The sequence below is a fragment of the Ruditapes philippinarum genome, unplaced genomic scaffold, assembly GCF_026571515.1.
Source record: "Ruditapes philippinarum isolate M1 unplaced genomic scaffold, ASM2657151v2 ctg6116_1_1_1_1, whole genome shotgun sequence".
NCBI lineage: Eukaryota > Metazoa > Mollusca > Bivalvia > Venerida > Veneridae > Ruditapes > Ruditapes philippinarum.
The window spans coordinates 152,502-163,554 of record NW_026857527.1 but is presented as its reverse complement, the minus strand read 5'-3'; positions in this window follow the sequence as shown (position 1 = coordinate 163,554).

Here is an 11,053-nt window from a genome sequence, read left to right as displayed (position 1 = left end):
GTTTTTTATTCCCCTCCACATTTTTAATTTATTTTATAAAGGGGAAAGGGTTGAATTTTTGAGCAATTTTAAATGTTTTGTGGAAATTTTGTTTCAAAAAATGCTCAAAAAGTAGGGTAAATTTTATCTCCAAAAATATAAAATAGTTACCACTACCGCAAGATGGAAAAATAATTGTCCATATTGCCCGGGTGCCCCCACAGCCTCCGGAAAAAGGGAAAATATCAAAAATTAACATAAAAAATTGATAGGGACAAGTAAGAAATACTTTAGAGATTAAAACAGAAAAAAGAGTCAAATAAAGGTTTTTTGCCAGTGGTTAAGGTGTTGATTTAAACCCATTTTCCCCCCTCCCCATGTGGTTCAACCCCTAAACAGGATTTGATTCTTTCAGTAGGAAGCTATCAGCTAGTTTTTACGGAACATGGTTTGGGTTCTACTGGGGTTGCTTTTAAAAAATGTTACGAGAAAGGGGCACCTGAGGTGTCTCTCCACCAGTAAAGCTGGAACGTCGCCATATGACATATACTGTGTCGGTGTGACGTAAAACCCAATCAAACAAACAAACAAACAAATTCAATTGTTGAACAAATTTGTTAGAATAAATTAATGGGACTTTTAAGGTCACAGATTTTTATTTTATACTTGACCAAAATGATAATGATTCATTCTAGTCTAGATGTTAGGAATATCATGTATTGAAATCCCTTATGTATAAATATAGGTATTTTAATACAAAATGTATGCACACAGGATATTTTGTGTTGTACATACAAATAATTGAGAAATTTGCATATAGATATTGTGTTTAGTGACAAGTAATTGTTTGATAAGCCATATTGATTTAATGATATGGCATATTTATACCATCTATAGGGCATGTTGATTTATAAAGCCTATGATAAGATATTGTTTGTTTACACTTTCATGACATAGTCACAAAAATTGTTGCAGTCTAAATTGTTTTATTACTTACAAAATTTAGGGGGAGGAGGTCACTTTACAGTTCTGTCAATATATAACAATAATGTTATTGACGTTTTAAACTTCAAACAGAGGCTTAGAGGCTATAAACAATGATTTAACAAGTACATGTTCCTGTTTGTAAATCCAAATAATTAAGATACGAAAATGAAAAAAAGAAGATTTGAGATAAAAAATTATTTTACACATGTAGAGCAGCAGAGTATTCTGTAGGCTGAGTTCAGCATCCCTGAGTTTGAGTGCTTGATTTTTGTGATCAGGGATTTTAGGGTGCTTGAATTTCTGAAGGACCTGTGTCATGGATTGTGGGAGAGAAAACAAATATATTTCTGAGGCTTACCTTCTATGGGTGTTCTTAATATACCAAAAAACATTTCAAGTGATATGGTATACAGTTTTAACTGTGTTATTTCACATTTTGAATACATCTGTTTTGTATCAAAACTGGAAAACTAGAAACAGTAGTTTAAGTTTAACAGATAAGGATATGTTGTTGTTTTGTTTTTGATTGTTTTTTTTTTCTTTTTTTTTTACGATATGTATTATTTTTTTATGGTAAAAGTTTGGTAAAAGTGTCATTTATATTGTAAATTGTCTTATTTTTTCCTACAGCAAAAGTTTATTATCTGCCATATTTTTTGTATCTACGCATAAATTTGTTTTATACGAACATTTGCATAATTATTTTTTAATCAATTACGCAAATAAAAGCTCTTTAATGTTGAGAGTTTTACAAAGTTTTTAAACTTATAAAACCGTTTTTATTTTATCTTTGAATTGTACGAACATGTAGTATTTGTATAGCTTTAAATGAAAGCTTTCAAGTTTATTCCTGAATTATATTTTTTCTGAACTTAAGATGGTCTTTTGAATATTAAACTAAAAATGTAATGGCTAAAACAGTATTTAAACGGTTTTTTTTTGTTTGTTTTTTTTTTAGATAAAGTTCTTGCCGATGTTTTACTATAGCATTGGCTAAATTTGTGTACTGAACTTTCCATTTTCCAAAGTCAGTGTTTTGTACATAAAACTAAAAATGGAATGACTGAAAAAGGCTTTTAACAATTGTTTTTTTAGATTTTATTCTCATTAATGTTTTAACTCTTGCAAATATTGTTACTTCACCCTTGCTTTGCTGAATTTGTATAATGAATTTGGTCTGCTTTTAAATTTGGAACAATCCATTGTAAATTTCAGGGACTTTGCTGTAAAACATAAATAAACAGCAATAATTATAAAAGAGCCCCTCTCAAATCTTTTGATGTAAACAAGTTGCAATCCATCTCTAGAAAAGCTTATTTATAGTAACAGTTCCATTAATTATTTTGTCTTTCACTTGTTTGATTGATGTTATAAACATAGCTTTGTTATTTCTGTGTTTTACAATAAGAATAAAAAACAATGTTCAACATTTACGTATTTAATCATGGAAACAGAATTTTAGTAAATGTATTACAACAGGTACTGCAGTCAAACTTCTGTCTAGCTTAATTTGTTAAATGTCAGTTTTGATTATAAAAAATAAATTTACCCTTTTTTTTTTGGTGGGTTTTTTTGGTGTTTTTTTTTTTCAATGAAAATGTAATTTCAGTAGTACATTTTGCAGACTGATTTTTTTTAATTCCATATTTTTAACATAAGACTCTCATATTATTTCAGTATTATATAACTACGTTGAATTAGTTTGTAATTCTGATTTCATAGAATTTGGTTTGATATAGAAGTGTGCCATGACGTAGGTATACATTGATATATGACTTTGTTAGCTAAGTTAAAGATCAGATTACAAAGTTGGAACAGGTCGATATTATAGCTTCTATAATCTTGCTCAATTAATGTCATTTTATAAAACTGTGTGTATTTTTCTTCTTTTTTTTTTCTTGTTTGATTAAGTTACTAACCCAAAAATTGAAACAAAAAAAATCTTTTTTTTACTAAAATTTTTTCCCCCTTTTGTTTCCATAAATTGTAAATTTTTTAACTTATACCTTATTTAAGGTTTTTCAAAATTTGTTGGAAAAATTGTTTTAAAATTAAAAAAACACTTACAAATTTTAGCTAAACTGAAATTTTGGGTCTTTTTCCCATTTTTAATTAACTTAATTTAATCTTACTACTTTTTGATATTTGTTAAGTGTTTTTGTCTAAGCTTGTAATGTGAGAATTGGCCTTAAGGAAGTATTATACTTATAAAATTTTCAGTGTACAATTTAAGTAATACAATTGTACTGAATACATTGAAATTCAATGAAATTATGTGTCTTCAGGCCTCGAAAAAGAAAGCTCTGTTTTGGGGTCACCTAACCTTCCATCTTTTTTAAAAAATGCCGGCATTTAAAAAAAACTTTTTTTATTTGCCTATTTCATTTTTTAAAACCTTTTAAAATTCTTTAAATATATTCACATAAAAAAAATTTTTTTTAGTTTATGGGGGTTAATTAACAAGTGTTTTCACAATTTAAATGAAAAACTAAAACTTCCCGTGGGTAAAGGGAAATTTTAAAACTTTAAAATGAAAGTTTTTAATAAGCAAAATGGGTTTTGGGTTAAAAATTGGAAGTGTCAAGGGGGGGGGGGGTTAAAAAAATTAATAAACTAAAAATAAAAAAAAATGGTACATTTTGGGTTTTTTAATTTTAAATCTTTATTTTTGATATATTTTCGGGTTTGGGTTTTGATTGTTTGGAAAAAATAAAAAAGATAATAATTAATGATTTTAAAATTTATTAAATTTTTTTCCAAGAAATAAAGAAAATTTTATTGTAAAGCATTTTATAATTCAATTTTGAAACTTTTTAATTCTTTAAAAAAAAAAATGAACAATTTAAAGATTTGTTCTCTCTTTAAATATGGGCCTTTATTTTAATTTTTTTTCTTCACTGGGGTTTTTAGAAAAACCCATTGGGATAAAAATCTAACTTTCCCCAAAAAAATTTGTTTTTGATTGTTTATGGAAACCTGTTGGGTGGACCGTAATTTTTTCTCAAAAATATTCTTGGCAAAAAATTTAATTTTTTAAAAACAATTAAAAAAACCTTTTTTTAAATAAGACATTACAAAACACAAAAATTCCCCTTTTTTAAAATTTTAATTAAAAAATTTACAATAAAAACCATGTCAAAAGAAAATTTTTGTATTTTTCCCAAAAAACAATACAATATTAAATTTGCATTAAAAAATGATACATTAAGAAAAATGTGGTAAGGGGATAAAATAAATTTTTCTTTCAGATAAAAATCCTTTTGATATCATTTATATACCTTGTGTGTAAAAAAAATTTTTTTAAACTGTAAACATAATAATCAAAATCGGGGCATTTTAAAACAAATGCCTAATGCTTTTAAATTTTCATGAAAATTTTTAAAAAAAATAATTTAAAAGCATAAAATATATTAAAAAAGGGAAAATTTACAATTTCAAAGGGATTTAAACTGCTGTAAGCTAACAAGGTCAAAATATCAGAAATAGAAATATAGTTACACACAATGAAAAAATAACCATTAATCGCACATAACATGTAAATTATTACTCCAATCTTGAATCTATCTGCTTTTCCTAAACTCTTAGTAGTACATTTTGCTCAAGTTTGAATTTATTGAAATATTTTCGCTCATCTGGAGGTATGCTGCTTTAAAATAATGTTGGTTTGTAACAGAACTCATGCCATAATTTTGAGAGACATTCGTTTTTAAATGATACACACAAAAATATTGGCCGACCTACATTTCTACCTGACTACCTTTTGCATAAAAATCTGCATGTCTCAAGATTTGCAAACAAATTTTATTTATAAAAATCAAATTAAATAAAATTTAAAAAAAAGAATATTCACATTTACTATCATTTTACAAAATGTATGCACAGTATGACTGAAGTTGTTACTTTCATCACCATAGCAACCCATGTCTTTGATGACATTTTGTATGATGTAACCAAAAATTATATGCTAAACTGTGTGCTTAAATGTACCTTAAGTGTTTTATAATATCATATTGAGGAAAAAACACCTACACTGACAAAATTATTTATTAATAACTGATAAAATTATTTATTACAGAAATCTCAAATTACTTATAGCAGGCCTGTTATATCTTGCTTGTGTTAGGTTTGGTTTTAAACATGTAAAATCTTGCTGTATAAAATTGGGATATTTTATTACAAAATTACACATGATGACATCTTACATTAATAGTTATTGCCTTTACAGACAGATTGTTTAATTCATTCTATACTGATTACATTGTGCCCGGCATATTATCATGTCATGTTGAAAAATTAATTTCTATCAATAATCAACTATGGGGAAAAACATTAAAGGCACACTATGCCTCAGAAATCCATATTTATTAAATTCTTCAAAAATGTCATACATGTGTTTAATTATGTTTAAGTAAAGGATTTAGAGTATTTTAGATGTTTAACTGCTGAAGAAAGTAGTGCTGAACGTGCATTACTGTGTAGTAAAGGTAGCAAAAATGTAAACAAAATAGTACATATGTACTAATACTAATTCACTATAATAATACCAATTGCCAACAAAGCAAAAGAAGCAAAGATAGTTCATCTATATGGTAAATGAGTGTTTTTTTGGAAACTGACAAGATACCAAAATTTGAAAGATTTTGTGAAATAAAAATGATAGCTGTTTTAAGGCATGATGGGTCTTTAAATTATATGGGTACTTTGTAGTAAATTACAGTCAATCTTTTGAAATAAGCGTTCTTATCATGACAAGGTAAAGAAATTAGCATAATTCTATGTTTTCACTGTCAAAGTATTAAAAAGAAACATCTGCCATAACTAAACATCATGTTATTAAAAAAATTAATACAGACCTCTCACTAAAGGTAAACAAAAATCTGTTACATTTCAAGAAAGACACACATTTTAAGTCTGTGACAAGTTGAAAACTCTACTACCCAAACACCTTGCAAGTGAAGAAAAAACTAATTAAATAAGAAAAAAATATGTTGGCAGATGAAAGGCATATTACTATAATCCTGTTTATGTTGTTATTATAAGATTTTGCCAGAATTTTATTGCAAACAACCAACCGAATGTTAATGTCTATAGAACAGGAAAAAAAATGTAAATTTTCCTCATTTTCCTCTTTGGGAATGGGGTTGTATAAAATAATAGGATTGACTTTATATCATTAAAGTTTTGTTATATACATTGGTATTACACAAGTGTGAAATGAATATGAATGAAGAAGTTATTACCCCTGGCGACCAGTGTTAAACTAAGATCAGATCAGACGTCAAATTCCCTGCAATTTGATCATGTTCTGCACTGTTTGCCATTCAATCAGTATAAATTTTGAAATGTTTCCCTTAAATAATGAATGGTTTAGTCCAGATTAAAAGGTGGACAAGTCCATTTAAGATAAAATAGTGTGATATACTAAAAATAGGTAAAACAAGTTCTCTTGAATGATCTGATTGCTAAAATAACATTTGATTCAATTAATCTATAGTGTAAATTTACAAGATTGACATTGAATATTGAAAGCTATATAATAATAGATCAAGTTTGAATGAAAGCATTCAAGTATAAAAAGTAAGTCAAAGAAGGACTGAAAATATTCAGTGTGTATGAATTTGGGGTAAAAAAGATAATCCTTTCAATATATTTCACCAATTTTCATTGTTGGTCAGGGACAAAAAGTGCATGACCAAGGAACAAGTGTGTTTTTTTTCCATTATTAAATGCACTAATGTTTTTTTGCAAATATTAATGTATGTCTATTATTTAACAACTTAAATCAACAACAGAAATGATATTGTAAGATTTGCTGTATATATCAGGGGCATTTATATATCCTGTATGTTTATGTTCTTATGAAGCTGATCCAAAGACTTGTTGTAACATATTGACACGTTAGTGCAGTAATAGGTTAACTCCTATTAAATTTAAAAGAGAGTTAACACGTTACTGAGTTAAGGTTACGATACACCCTCTCCAAATCTTTCCTATATACAAGTTACCAATAATGTAACCATGGTAATATTTTAAACTTATTAACATTCCTTTGTTAATTTAAAGATTTTTTTTTCGTAATTATGAATGGGTGGTTTAAATATGTCATTATTTTTTGCTAGAGTTCATAGAATTAAAAAGTGCATTCCAGTTAATGTAAGTTTGCTATGTGCTTTAACATTGTACTATTTATTTATTAAAATTTTATGTTGTGTGTTAGGTATTTTGTTTAAAGATAGATATACTATGCTCAAATTTGATATTAGAAAATATTGATAATTGCTACGCAGTCTCTTTGTAAATGAAAAATAAACATGTTTTGACTTCACAAAAGTGGTTATGTTATGTTTAAAATTTTATACACTATAGGTGGTCACAATATAAATCGATATAGTGTCATTAAAAAAAATGTCTTTTTCTTTAAAGAAAATACCAACATTACTTGAGCTGTAATAGGGAATGCAGCTTCCCTGACATAGTTTATTCATTCTTTTATTCAAATCAGACATATTCAATAAGAATTTCATAAATTTCAATAAATTTCTGTGATTTAAATATTCAACTCAAGGATGAACATAGTATATCTTTCTGTTTTATTATGTCTAGTATAATTATGTGTAGGATAGCTAAAAAGAAGAACAATGCAAATATTTCTATGAGACTAGATATCTGTTCTAACTCAGTGACTTGTAGATCATGTAAGTTTACAGATTGTAAATGCACATGTCATGTAGAATTGAAAATCATGTTGTAACATTCTTTGCTTTTATACTTGTTAAATAGGTCATAATTTTTTCATAATTTTTTTTTCTTATGTAAGAAACATTTTCAAAGGCTTAATCACTGTTCATTATTTATTCCTTTGACTACAAGTGGTTCTGTTTGGAATTGTGTACCTATGGCTATTATTCATGGAGTAATTGTTGACTGTATTATGGACTAAAGTCTTTAAACGTAAAACAATTGTGTAGCTTTTTATTGAAACGCTGTTCACTGTAAACTACACAAATTAAATAATCAGTAGTGAACAATATAAATTTGTATCACTAATAGTGCTTTAGTCATGAAAGTCTAGAGTTCCTTCCCCTTACTTTACTTTCCGTATGTAGGCAGGGAACCAGACTGTTGTCATGACTACATACACAGACTAGTTCGGAACTACTAGTGCAGCCCCAATTTAAAGTTATGTCTCCCAAAAATTACTGTAGACATATTGTTTTTGCCTTCACTGTCTGTCCGTCCGTCCGTCCAGTTGTCCCCATTATACTTGTACAGCTTTCACAGGTCAAACTACTGGTGGGATTTTAATCAAACTTAACAGGAGTGATCAGTACTATCCCTAGTTGTGCACATCGCCGGCACGTTCTGCTTTGCTGCAAAAAATGGCCGCCACAGCTAGAAATAGAAAAGTCTTGTCCAGCTATCACAGGTCAAACTGCTAGTGGGATTTCAGTGAAACTTTATGTGTGATCATTACCATCCCTAGTTGTGCACTGCGACGGTATGTTCTGTTTCGCTGAACAAGATAGCTGCCAATGCTAAAAATAGAAAAATCCTGTACAGCTATCACAGGTTAAACTGTTGGTGGGATTTCTACCAAAATTCACAGGAGTGACCACAGGGAGACAAAAACCCATCTAGTTTATAATGAATTTGTTTTATTTTATTACCACCAATGCTTTAATAAATTATTTTGCTATCAGAGGAAATGCTCGTATTTTGTTATTTTTTTTGCCATTTGAATTTTATTTCCTGTCAATTAAATGTTTACTACAATTAATATTCTGTAAATAGAGGATATTGAATGAGTGTAAGTTCAATACTGAATTTATTGAACAAGTTGAATAAATTTATTTTATGCGAGCCTTTGGCGAGCATGATATTATTTTATTCAATGAGTTCAATAATGAACTTACATGAATTTAATATTCTATTTATCACATACCAAAAATAAAGACTGTTTACAGTGAAAAAGTGTCAGTTTTCATTGACGCGCCTTAAGTAAAATGCTAACATTTACCGCTTCTTAAAGCTATGTTTGTATAACGCAAATGCCGTCACGTCAAAATATATGCAGTGCAATACCATATTTACGGAGTGGCAAAATCAGCATGGGTATGTGATGAATACATTTAGTATGTCTGCAATGAATTCATTAAATCCCTGCAACCATTATACAAAATGTACATTTAAGTTTCAATTTACTTTAGAACAATTCCATAATTCATTACATTAGTGCAATAGCTCTGATTTACTCTTATTAAATTTAGAAGGACTTATTATTCGATTACTCCACTAAGGTGACACATTGTGTATGTTTAAACTACAAAAGATATTATGAAAATATCTCATTGTTGAAGGATTACCCTTAGGAAATTTATCTCGGAGATTACAATTAATATTCTGTAAATACATGTAGCAACTGTCTGCAATGAATTTAATACATTCCTGCCTGGTGTCAGTGCGCATAAGGAAGCATGCTTCTAACCATTTCCTGCCATATTTTAAAAGATCAGTCAATTTCTGACACAACTGTAAGAAACGGAATATTTTAAGTTCGGCTATAGGGAGTGTATTGTGAACTGTCCTACTTATCTAGCGTCAGCAACTGCGTCCAGATTTCTGATTAAAGTTTTTACGCATTAAAATCTTCTTCACTGCAAGTTCTTAATGTATTAACTTCAAATAAATACATATGTTTCTGATCATCAATCATGTCATAAATTATGTGACACAAGGTTTCACAACTCTAGCACAAAAATATGCTACATTTATATGGAATCTGTGTCACTAGTAAAAAAAAAAGTTTAATGAATATAACTGTAACTGTGCACAGGAAATAAAGATTTTTTAGGTAGCCAGGTTGAGGAATATCACTGGTACTTTCTGACATGAGGACACTACTATTTACAACTTTCTGGCATGACTTGGTCACTTGATAGAACTTTGGTATTACTCAGGTTTGAACTTTCTAGCAGGAGTTGGACCATGATTAGAACTGTCTGGCGTAAGTTGTCATTGATGAAACTTTCTGGCAGAAGTGGTCATTGATAAGTACATTCTGGCATAACCTAGGCACTTGATCATTGATAAGAATTTTCATGCATGAATGGGTCACAGATGAATGGGTCACAGATTACAGCTCTCTTACATGAATTTCTGTTGGCCATGTAAGTGATATGTCGTTCGTACGAATTAAATAATGAAATTTAAAGGAATTATAGCAAAATGTAAAAATATTTTGACTTTCACCTGTTCACTAACTATATACCCTTGGATGGGCATCATGTAACTTTAGGCATATTCTTCTCCTAAAGGCAGATACATATGGAGAAGATATTGATGACTTGTGTCAATTTTAGAAGCAGTTTTTAGAAATGGTATCTTATTTCAGAAAGAAAAATAAAATGAAAGCTTTAACAATTAGCTATGCTATTAATGTTTAGCTTGCTGTTGAAACTGCATAATTTATGTGTGTTTGACTTTCAATTTGTAAAATGTACATGTAAAATATTGATTTACAGGTGTCTATAACTTTTATTTTGCTTTATTTGTGAAATGAGTTTGTCTTGATATGAATGGCCGTCATTAATTTACGAGACTTTGATGTAGTGTAAAGATAAGCCCAATGTCAACATATGGTAAATTAGAAATGTCATTTCTCATTGATAAACACAGCTGACTTGCAAACAGTTTAAACATCTACTTGTGTATTTTAGATGTCAAGTCAATACATTTCACACTGTTTTTAAAGATGAATTTCAGACAAAGGGAGATAATTCAAAAAACCAGAAACACATTAAGAGTTCTTAAACAAGTGTACTTGAAGTATTTGAAGTATATAGATCTCCCAAGTCAATTCATTGTACAGTTTCAATTCTTAGTTGTAAATAATGTTCTTAAAATTAAACAAAATCAATACATTTGTATAAATGTGTTCAGGCACAGTTGTGTTTCTTGACAAAATAGTTCTTGTTTCTTTTTATCTATATTTCATATTTCAAGTCAATCTTAAATACCCTCCAATTTATGCTTCTGACAAGGAGGTTTCCATGAAGTGGGATAATCCAAAACTTGGGACCTAAAATGT